This window comes from Fragaria vesca, linkage group LG3, assembly GCF_000184155.1.
Source record: "Fragaria vesca subsp. vesca linkage group LG3, FraVesHawaii_1.0, whole genome shotgun sequence".
NCBI lineage: Eukaryota > Viridiplantae > Streptophyta > Magnoliopsida > Rosales > Rosaceae > Fragaria > Fragaria vesca.
Genome location: NC_020493.1, coordinates 9,583,669 through 9,593,797, shown reverse-complemented (window position 1 = coordinate 9,593,797; position 10,129 = coordinate 9,583,669). Strand labels below are relative to the sequence as shown.

At 35.4% G+C, this 10,129-nt stretch overlaps 1 pseudogene across 1 annotated transcript in view; it reads right to left on the bottom strand.

Annotated features, from left to right (window-relative positions):
* Positions 1-10,129, bottom strand: part of LOC101292394 — a 1,325,780-nt pseudogene that overhangs the window by 1,299,470 nt on the left and 16,181 nt on the right. The window contains exons 24-37 of the transcript XR_184374.1: positions 3,960-4,140; positions 3,809-3,880; positions 3,644-3,715; positions 3,456-3,527; positions 2,991-3,062; positions 2,585-2,656; positions 2,402-2,473; positions 2,206-2,277; positions 2,046-2,123; positions 1,866-1,937; positions 1,556-1,627; positions 1,397-1,462; positions 531-596; positions 263-307 (exon numbers count right to left, since the gene is read on the bottom strand). The product of XR_184374.1 is annotated as an uncharacterized LOC101292394 (transcript). The remainder of the gene's footprint in view (positions 1-262; positions 308-530; positions 597-1,396; positions 1,463-1,555; positions 1,628-1,865; positions 1,938-2,045; positions 2,124-2,205; positions 2,278-2,401; positions 2,474-2,584; positions 2,657-2,990; positions 3,063-3,455; positions 3,528-3,643; positions 3,716-3,808; positions 3,881-3,959; positions 4,141-10,129) is intronic.

Sequence of the window (10,129 nt, the reverse complement as noted above, 5' to 3'; positions counted from 1 at the left end):
AGATTGATGTAAGATATATATGGGGAACCATATGATGATAAGGCCAATAGGAAATTGGATTGACATTGTGATCCTGAGTCAGAATTGACATAGTGAGAGATTTGATTCAGGATCTGAGCCAGTACCAGACGGATTTCGATGCAGCCACAATTGAGAAACAAAAGTACATGACAATGACAAGAATGTGTTTTAAGGACTTGTGACGCATATGCATAATCAAATGTTCACAACACTGAAAGTGAACTCAGATGCAAAAAATCACCTGCTGTTTGAACTGTCCAGGGTGAAGTTGTTGGCAACAAAATTCCTGCAAATACACCCAAAAAAAATCTCAATGTTAGTGTCATCATATAAAATGTATACTGCAAGGCATGTTACCAAAACAAAACCTTTATGATTGCTAGAAAAAGTGACAGTAACAAACTAACAAATTGATATATTCAAAAGTACAAAAGTTATTACGCTAGCAAAAAAATAATAATCATATAGTGAACAGAAAAACAAACATGTGTTGCAATATAAACACATACAGCTGCAAGTTTGTTCCTTTGACCCAAGAAGGAATGCTCCCAACCAGATTATTGTATGACAAATCTCTGTGTACATGTCATGACAAACACATCAGTTACATAGTTCATAAAATTAAATATAATAATACCATGACCATTGTCAAAATTCAGGCATCTATCAAGCCTATCTATATTCTGATATATGATTTTGTATCATATTAATTTGACTCTAAAAGCCAATTTCTCTATGTTTTCCCATGAACCCACAAGATTGTGATTCATGATTTCCAACAATGAGAATCAATATCTTGAGGAGAAAAAAAAATGACCGACTGACTTTAGTAGGACCAAGATTGGGCTCGTCACCAACTAGAAGGAGACAACAACAGTAGATTAGCAAATTACTTAATAAATAAATGCAAGCCTCCTACAGAAAAAGAAGCCTCTTTGGGGGTCGAACTTGAGACAATTAGCTGCAATTCATTGCTGCTATGTTCCTCATCATAAGCTTATCACATTGTCCTGGTATGATAATCCTAGTGGTGAGAAACATCTGTTCACTAGATATTGTAGCTTACTGCATATGAATCTGTGTTTGTATCGAATTATTGCTTAGTTGCAGGGCATTAAGTACAAATTATCAACTAAAGAACGACAGGATCTAGTAGTGAGTTCAATCAAAATGATTATGAGTTCATTACGAAAGAGTGTGAGAATGATTCAAGTTCATATAGAAGCTGATATTGTATAGTTAAGACAAAGCCGAAGCAAGTACATACTATATATCAACAAAGAGTAGAGTTCATCAAATACAAAACATATTTATTAGAAAACTCCAAGTTAATGAATTATGATGATGTTTAAGGAAAACATACTGAAATACTTACATATTGAGAAGACTTGAGCTTTTAGATTCAGGGATAGTGCCATTCAACTTATTGTTTCCAAGAAACCTATTCATCCAGACAGAAATACATGCCTCAGTTAGTACTTGAAGAGTACATTTAGGAGGAGTATAAAACAAGTATGAGGGCTTGAGATATTACAGGATGGAAAGAGAACTCAAATTAAACAGCGAGTCTGGTATTTGTCCAGTTAGATTGTTGAAGCTCAAGTCCCTGGTAACAAAATAATAATAGAGTTACATGCTCGAAGGACAAACACAGTAGGTGGTAAAAAAATCTGATAATGATTATACCATAATCTAGATGCATCCATAACTGATGAAATTCATTAGTAAACCATACAATTTTTGGTTAACCATAGAATACATTACAAGTTACAAGTTATTTTAGAGAAGGTAATAATACTAACTTTACTCAATATAATGGTCTTTAATCACCAAAGAAAGCTTACAGCTGATATAAACTTTTGTATTCTCCAATGTTGGAAGGAATTGAATCAGAAATGTTGTTATTTCTTAGCACTCTGCAGATGTCAAACCAACTTGTCATATTTTCTGGATGTAAAACAAAAGCATAGATGTATGATCCAGAAGTTGAGTACTCAAACTTGAGCAAGAGAGAATCTCCTTACAAGACAGATAGAGACTTCATATCCATAATAAATCCAAGAGAAGAGGTTCCATTGGTAGTAGATATGTCTGTAATTATCCTATTATGGCATCACACAGGAGATATTAGCTTTGAATAAATGCTTTAATAAACATAAATGACAAGTAGATCTGGATACTCACGGATTAGTGAGAGAAGTCAGATTGGAAAGTGCAGATGGTATGGGACCTTCAAAGGAGTTTCCTTGAAACCTCCTGACAAAACATTTAGCTTACTATTAGTGGGAAAATATATTTATCCTCCATTAACATAAACCTATCATCATTTAACTTCACTGGAACAAATTTAGATATAGAGTACTTATTTAGAGTAGCTTACAAGTCAGTAAGCTTTGACAAATTTCCTATGAAGTCAGGTATACTGCCAGAGAGTTCAACATCTGATGCCCAACTGCAACAAACACATGTAATCCTCTAAAGAATATTACAAATAATAAATCTACTGCATATATCTTAATGCTTGATTTGGCGAAAATAAACATGTTAATAATAAATTTCTCACAGTTTCTGCAAGCTTTGTAGATTGGCAAATGTAGATGGAATCTCACCGCTAAGTCCAGAACTATCAAGATAACTGCGAAGTAGACAGCAATGGATTATTATAACGAGCCGTCACTAAAGAACAGACAAATGTTGTTAAATTAAATCAATTTATAACTTTAATGTAACTGAGAATTCTGTAATCTTTTTTATTTGCAAAGTTTTTGTTCATGACTTCATCCATGGTAAATTCTACCAACGAAAGAGTTGAGTTGGTTGGGGTTCCAAATAAGTGCAGTGTGTAGTATGTGGGTAACAACTCTGGTAACCGAGTCTACACATATTACATATGCAGAATCAATTAAATACAGATGGCCGCCTTTCACACATCAGTTATGAAAAGGAAATCAAAAGAAAACCATACTTACAGTTCTTGTAATTTTGATAAACTCCCTAGTTCAGCTGGCAGAGGACCAGTAAAGTTGTTTGTCCCAATAGCACTACATAATTGACAATCAGTTAGAATCTACCATGGATGTTTTTGAGAGGTTTAGATCATCAACATTAAGTACAAGAAGGTATAAGACGACGATCACATGCTTGAATTGGGGTATTCCTAAATTAGCATTATATTGGAAAGACATGTTGCACCATATTATTGTAACCTTTACTATAGATAAAAGATTGATATTCAGAAAGCTTTCACATAGAAAGGAAGCAAAAACGTCATGCTTTTGCTTCAAATAATCCACCTGAGCACACATTCTGATAAGGATAATCTTCTCCTGTTCTTAATCACACATCCAAATATAGAATCCAACTAATAAATGGTTTAAACAACATGACAGGGAAGATGTCAGGTTGTCCCAAGGCTCCCATATGAGAAAACTTACAATACAATCAATTCAGTGAGTTCTCCGAGTTCCCTTGGTAGCTCTCCCGATAAAGCATTAATCCCGAAGTCCCTAGAATTGAAATTAAAATAATAAGCATGATCACCAAAACGGAAAACAAGTATCTCACCACAAGTATCACCATACGTGTGGAGTAATGCCTTCAAATAAAATTTAGAGGGGCTTACAAGTATTGCATGCTAGTTAGATTTCCAATGGATGCAGAGAGAGGTCCTGTGAAGTAATTCTGACCCAATTTCCTAAAACAAAATAAGCGAAGATTAAAACTTAGGTACTAAACTTAGCTAACTAATGTGAGTCCAACACAAGCACAATAATTCAGAAAAGCATACAGATTAGATAGGTAGCTCAATGTCCATAGCTCATCTGGAAGTACACCATCAACATCCAAAGCATAAACTTTCCTGCAAATGCAAATTATGATCATTTTTGAAGATATGGTTCTTTGGAAGTTAAAATAAAGAGAGTAAAACAAAGAATTACAGTTGGGTAATGTGGCAAGTGACATTATCCGAGCATTCGCATTTGATGAAAGGGTTGTGATCGTCATCGCCGAATGCGGTGGAGTCAATGGCAGCTCCACTACATGGGTCTCCAGTTGTGTTCCATTGCTCCGTATTGGCCTCAATCCCCCATTGTGCAAATATTGAATTCAAAGCTTTCGCTGCACCATCAATTGTAAGGAATCAATATCTCACTGACATAGACAAAAGGGATTCTTTGCAAGTGCCACAGCCTCAATAGGAGTTAAGGGTTGATGAGGAACTCTGCTCCCATTGCCAAAATGGTTCAGAGTTCAAACCCATCAGACATTAACTCCAGTGTGGGTGTGGCAGTTACTTTCCCAAAGGCTTCAGCAGAAGAACTTGGAGAACTTAAACTATGTAACTATGGTGATGGACTGATGGCTATAGTTCCAGGAGACTTGGGAGAGTTGGAGAGTGACAAAATTGCCCCAGACAAAGGAGTTAAACTGTTCTCATTGGACAAGTCAGAAATTTGGGTTTTTGATCTAGCTTCTAGTTAAAAAATTATCACGGTTTAGTTCTCCAGTAAGTCAGTAACAAAGGTTTTGAAGATACAAAGTTAGTATTGGAGATAATTCATGTGGTCAATCACATAATTACTTTCGTAGCTATATATAGATGGATTAAAGTTGGTAAATTAACCAGTAATCCCTAGGTAGAAACGGAGGTGGAGAACTTCTAAAACCCTAAGCTCTCTGCCTCTTCGCCCCAAGAGCACCAAAGCGCTCAATACATTCCTGTCCCGCGGTGCCAATGGTAGCGGGCTTTGTCCTTGTATTCAAGGATGGTCGACAGGTTCTCCATGGAGAAATCGCGCTCGGGGATCAAGTTTTTTTCTTGGGTTTTCAGGCTTTCATCTCCTTTGCACGACGTGGTTGTGGCTATCCTAAACCGACGGGTCGTCTTTGTCGATGGATTGATATGGGTCCCTACGGTGTGTTTCTGTGGCTGAGGAGATCGGTTGTGGCAGGCAGCGTGGATTTGGTTGCAGGCAATGACGGTGTTGATGGTATTGGGACATACGACATGTCGTTTTCCGGAAATGGGTCGGACTTGGGCTAACATTTGGGCTCTGTAGAGAGATGCATCCATGGAAGCTTGTGGGCCTGCTAAGTTGGGCTAGGGTTTTTGCTCTTGGCCCAACCACTAGGTATTTAGCTTTTGTCTATTTACAATAATTTCCTAATTTTTTAGGAACTCTAGGTAGGATCTTGATGCTAGCAAATTATGATGTTTCGGTTACATTTAGATAGTGAAAACTTATGACGCACCGCAATTGAGTACTTTGGCAACGGAAGTTTTCATGTAAAAATTATCTCTATGTTTGCTAGACTCATCAAAGATGAGCGACAATGTACAATGTAATGGTATGTGAATCACCTAAATTCGTTGAGGTCTGTATCAGTATCATTCTGGCTTGCGACTATCAATACAATAGGTTATAAGCTATTTTGCGCCCGCCTTTGTTTCAAAAAAAATCCCTAGGTAGAAACTCAAAAAATCCCTAGCAAATGAGACAATTTCGTCCACTACCGACAATTTTTATAGTTTGTTGATTTTCATCAGATTCCTCATTTTCTCGATTTTCTCAATTTTGAAGAATATTGAGTTTTTTTTAGGTCCAACAATTCTTATCTCATTTCTTAAAATGAGGATGGAGAAGAAAGAGAATGATTCATTTCTCAAATTTGCAACAAAGTTTTCTTTTCCTAAAATTAAATTTTTCACGTGTTCTAACGAGGAGTTTACAAATATAAAATATTTTATTGAGTATTCTATTGTTACAATAAAATATATAATTTTTTTTTGTTATAATTAATAATGATGTAGCATATTTTATAGTTGTAATAAATGCCGAAATCTTCAAAATGGAAAAGCTGTTAGAGCATAATTTTTTTGAAGATTTTGACTTTTGTTTCACCATTTTAGATAAATTTTAGTGAAGCGTTTAGAGATGCTCAAATGTTCTTTTCTAGTTGAATAAAAGTCTTCTGTTCTAAAAATAAAAAACCGTACTAAAAATCATGCAGGTGGCTTTACCTGGCTGGTGATTGTGGACCTATTGTTAGGTATGCATTATTGTTATATTTGGTTTTTCTCTTTCTAGTTCTTATTAGTTTCATGTATAAATCGCCAGGATGATCGATCGATAGCGATACTTGAACATCAACCAAATCTATAAGAAATCTAAAAACAGAAACTGTATAGCGTTTTCGTTTTCACGGAACAATGTGAGCTCCGTAACAACAAGTCTTTCATTACCGGATTGAATTTCGATCATATAATTAAACGAATAAACGATGCATATGTCTGTGAAGCATGAACTATATCCATAATATTGCTCTGCATGATACAGCTGGTTCGTCATATTGAAATTAAGCAAAAGAAGAAAGCACGTATATATGGAAGAGAGAGAGAATTAGAAACCTTCAGATGGATCAGTGGTGGCTTGAGGTTGAGATGTAGGAGCTTGAGAGGGAGCCTGAGCTACTGTTACACCAGTAAGGCCAAAGATGAAGCAGCAGCAGATGGCAGCAGCACACCGGAAAATAACCAGAACAGACGACGATGACGATGAACGTCTCGACATCTATATGGCAGGAATCCTGAGAGAGCTACAAGAGGTTGAGATCAAGGACGGGTGTAGATCGACGGAAGAATTGCGCGCAGTAGTCACCAAAGTTGAAATATAGCCCTGAGTCCCTGACGTACGATGAAACCCACTTCCAAAAGCTGATAATGAAGTTGTGGTAACATATTTTTCCCAATATGATTGATTTCTGGATATATATACACCACTAACACCAGCTGTGTCACATCAAAGGAAACAAACTATATATATCTGTATGTGTGTGTATATAGACACACATACACACACTTACATACGAACATACGTACGTACACATACATACATGTGTGCATATATATATATATATAATGCTGATCTTCGCACCAAAGTTTTGGTGCGGATTTCTATTTTTGCACCACTTCCCGATCGAATTTTCTCAAACTTTCTTCTAGACATATCTAGATCATCTTGTTTAGATCATCTCTGCAAAATTTCAGCCAATTTTGTGATCGTTAAGGCCCTCAAAATCGAAAAACAAATCGACGACTTGTATTCTGCCCGATTCAGGTATATAACAGAAAAACGCAAGTTTGAGGGCCTTAACGATCACCAAATTGGCTGAAATTTTGCAGAGATGATCTACACAAGATGATCTAGATATGTCTGGAAGGAAGTTTGAAGAAATTCGATCGGGAAATGGTGCAAAAAATGGAAATCCGCACCAAAAATTTTGATGTGGACGTCCGCACCTGATCACCAAAAGTCTACGCAGAGTAGTCACATTCAATTCAAGCTCAAGGTGCGCGGAGACGAATTTGAGACATGCAGCCACCAAAAACAAAATCTCATTTTTACGTCCAAATTTTAATTTGTATGATGATGAATATTCAGATTCACACACTTGATCCTATATATCGGAATCAACCCCGCGCGTAGAGAATTGGTCCACGTACATCGATGATCATACAAATTGACCTGGCTAAACCAATAGGAACTAAACTACAATATATATAGCAGTTGAAAACCAGTTTTAGGATCTTGAATCAAGGAAAAAGAAAATTATAAATCGAGCAACTAACTTGCTCTCAAATTAAGCCAAAGAATTGAGATTTTATATAGACTATGTACCACTCAAATCTAAGTGGGATAGTACTATGTAAATAAACTTATGGAGACCTATTCGATCTATATGCGTCAGGGCCGGCTCTGAGATTTTGAGGGCTCGAAGCGAAAAGAAAAACTGGGGCTCCCTGTAGTGATGCAGAAGGATATTGCTTACCTACTTAAGCTCTTACTTTAATTTAATATCATCACTATAACATGACAATATCAAACCTGACAAACCCAATTATAGTTGAATATACTTCCATACAACCATAGTATCATACCACTATCTTTTATCAATGATAACAAGCATATTTGTTACAACATATATGATATTACACAATAGGTTTTCCCTTATACCATTCATATGTCTATAGTTGTTTTATGAAGAGAAACAATGAATTGAAATTCAACATTCAAAAGGAAACGAAAAAAAAGGGATTTGACTATGAATTGAAATTCAACATTCAAACACTCAAACCAAAACCTATCTCACAATCAGTCTTCTGAATTGAAATCAAAACCCTTCTCATTCTCAATCTCAAGTTCTCAACTATGAAATTACAAAAACCATGGGATTGAACTCATTGGAGGAGGAGGACAGACTTACCTGAAAAGATTTCGTGACTTTCGTCTATGAGAAAACGAGGGCTGCAGGCTGCTGCAAGGAGAAGTTGATATGAGAAAGACTCGTTCGCGCAGCACTCGATCAAAGAAGAGTTAAAGGAGCTACGTGTGTTTGGAGTATTTAGACATTTAGTATACCCCCAGTTTTTTTTTCCTTTTAGTATATATGTATGTATATGTTTGGATTTTTTTTTAGGTCCCTTTAATTTAGGGGCCAAAACACAAGCTTGCTTGAATTCAGCATAGGGCCGACTTTGATATGCGTACGTTTGTTTATTTTCTTCTTCACAAGTCATGAACGTACATTCAACTGTATATATACGTGCATGTGGTCATGTGGACACAATGAGGATCGACAAATATATTTAGACGGGAAACCTACTTTCATTCTTCAACACCTCATACACACACACGTAGTTTTATTCATAATAAAGCAAGCTTCTGTTTGAAATTAAATGTAAAAAATATACATATATAATTTCAGAACATGTTGTCATTGAAAATGGGTAAACATCTCTTCTTCTTCTTCTTCTTTTTTACGATAGTGAAATGACGTTTAATTCATTATGAATCAACATTGTTGATTGTCTAGTCTGAAATAATATGATTACTCTATCTTCCGAACCCAATTTAATCTTATTTTTTAATGAAGTTATCTTAATTTAAAAAAAAAAATATGACTACCTTAGACCCTTAGTGGTGAACGATGACATGTTTGTCTTTGTTTGTCTGAAATAACAGATACTAGGGTAACATAAAACAAAAGCCAAAGTCCCAAATACATTTGAAACAAATTACACGCAAATACGTATATACGTACGTATAAACAAAAATAACGTCTTTGTCTTCCTGTTAGCATCGTGTTGACTGTTGTGGCAGTAGTGTGGCTAATTAATTAATGCTCGGTCATTGTACGTATGGAACCATCAAGATCAACCGTAGACCGTAGTTATCAAATTTACGACTTGCGCACGCTATGTGAATTTTTACGTAAATTATTCCTTGCGTTCATACTGAACCTTAAGCATGACCAAGACTTTCATAGAGGTCACCAGTGACTTACTAAACGGATGATGAAAGTCTCCAAAATTTTCTTATGTTCAAGCAGGAATTGGTAGGTCAACATGCATTTGTAACTTTGTGTTGATTTTGATTGAAAAGCCCTGATGTGGGGCTTTTCAGATGCCGACGTCCGGACTTTTCAATTCTACGTACGAAATATTGTGTTATTTACACAATTAAATCCATTTTTATGTGGGTCTTCTCCTTCTCGTTTGATGAGAACTCACATCCTCACCTTTCTCCTTTGAAATTGGCCATTTGAACATACTGATATCTCCTCCTTATTTTAAATCTCCTCCTTATTTTATAATCAAAATAAAGAGAAATTTTAAATACACACCCATAATATCTTAATACACATCCCAAACTGTCTAAAATGCCCTTAATTTATGAAATATTCCGTTATTTAATATAATTAATATATATTTACTATTTGGTACCTCTTTTTACATATTATTTCGTCTAATTTTTGCTAGAAATTTTTGGTTATCATCGTTCAATTTATAATCAAATGATTATTATTATATCTCAATTCTAAATCACCAATACAAGTTTTCAAAATTCACAATAGCACAACTATAGAAGTACAGTAGCTATTAAACATAGATAGTTAGTTATTCGATAAAACATGTCATGATAAAGATGTAGTATTTGACAATATGATATGCAAGATCAAACTAAAGCTGATAAAGATGCAGTACTTGACAATATGATCTGTAAGATCAAATTAAAGCCGATACGGATACAAAAAAAAAAAAAAAAAA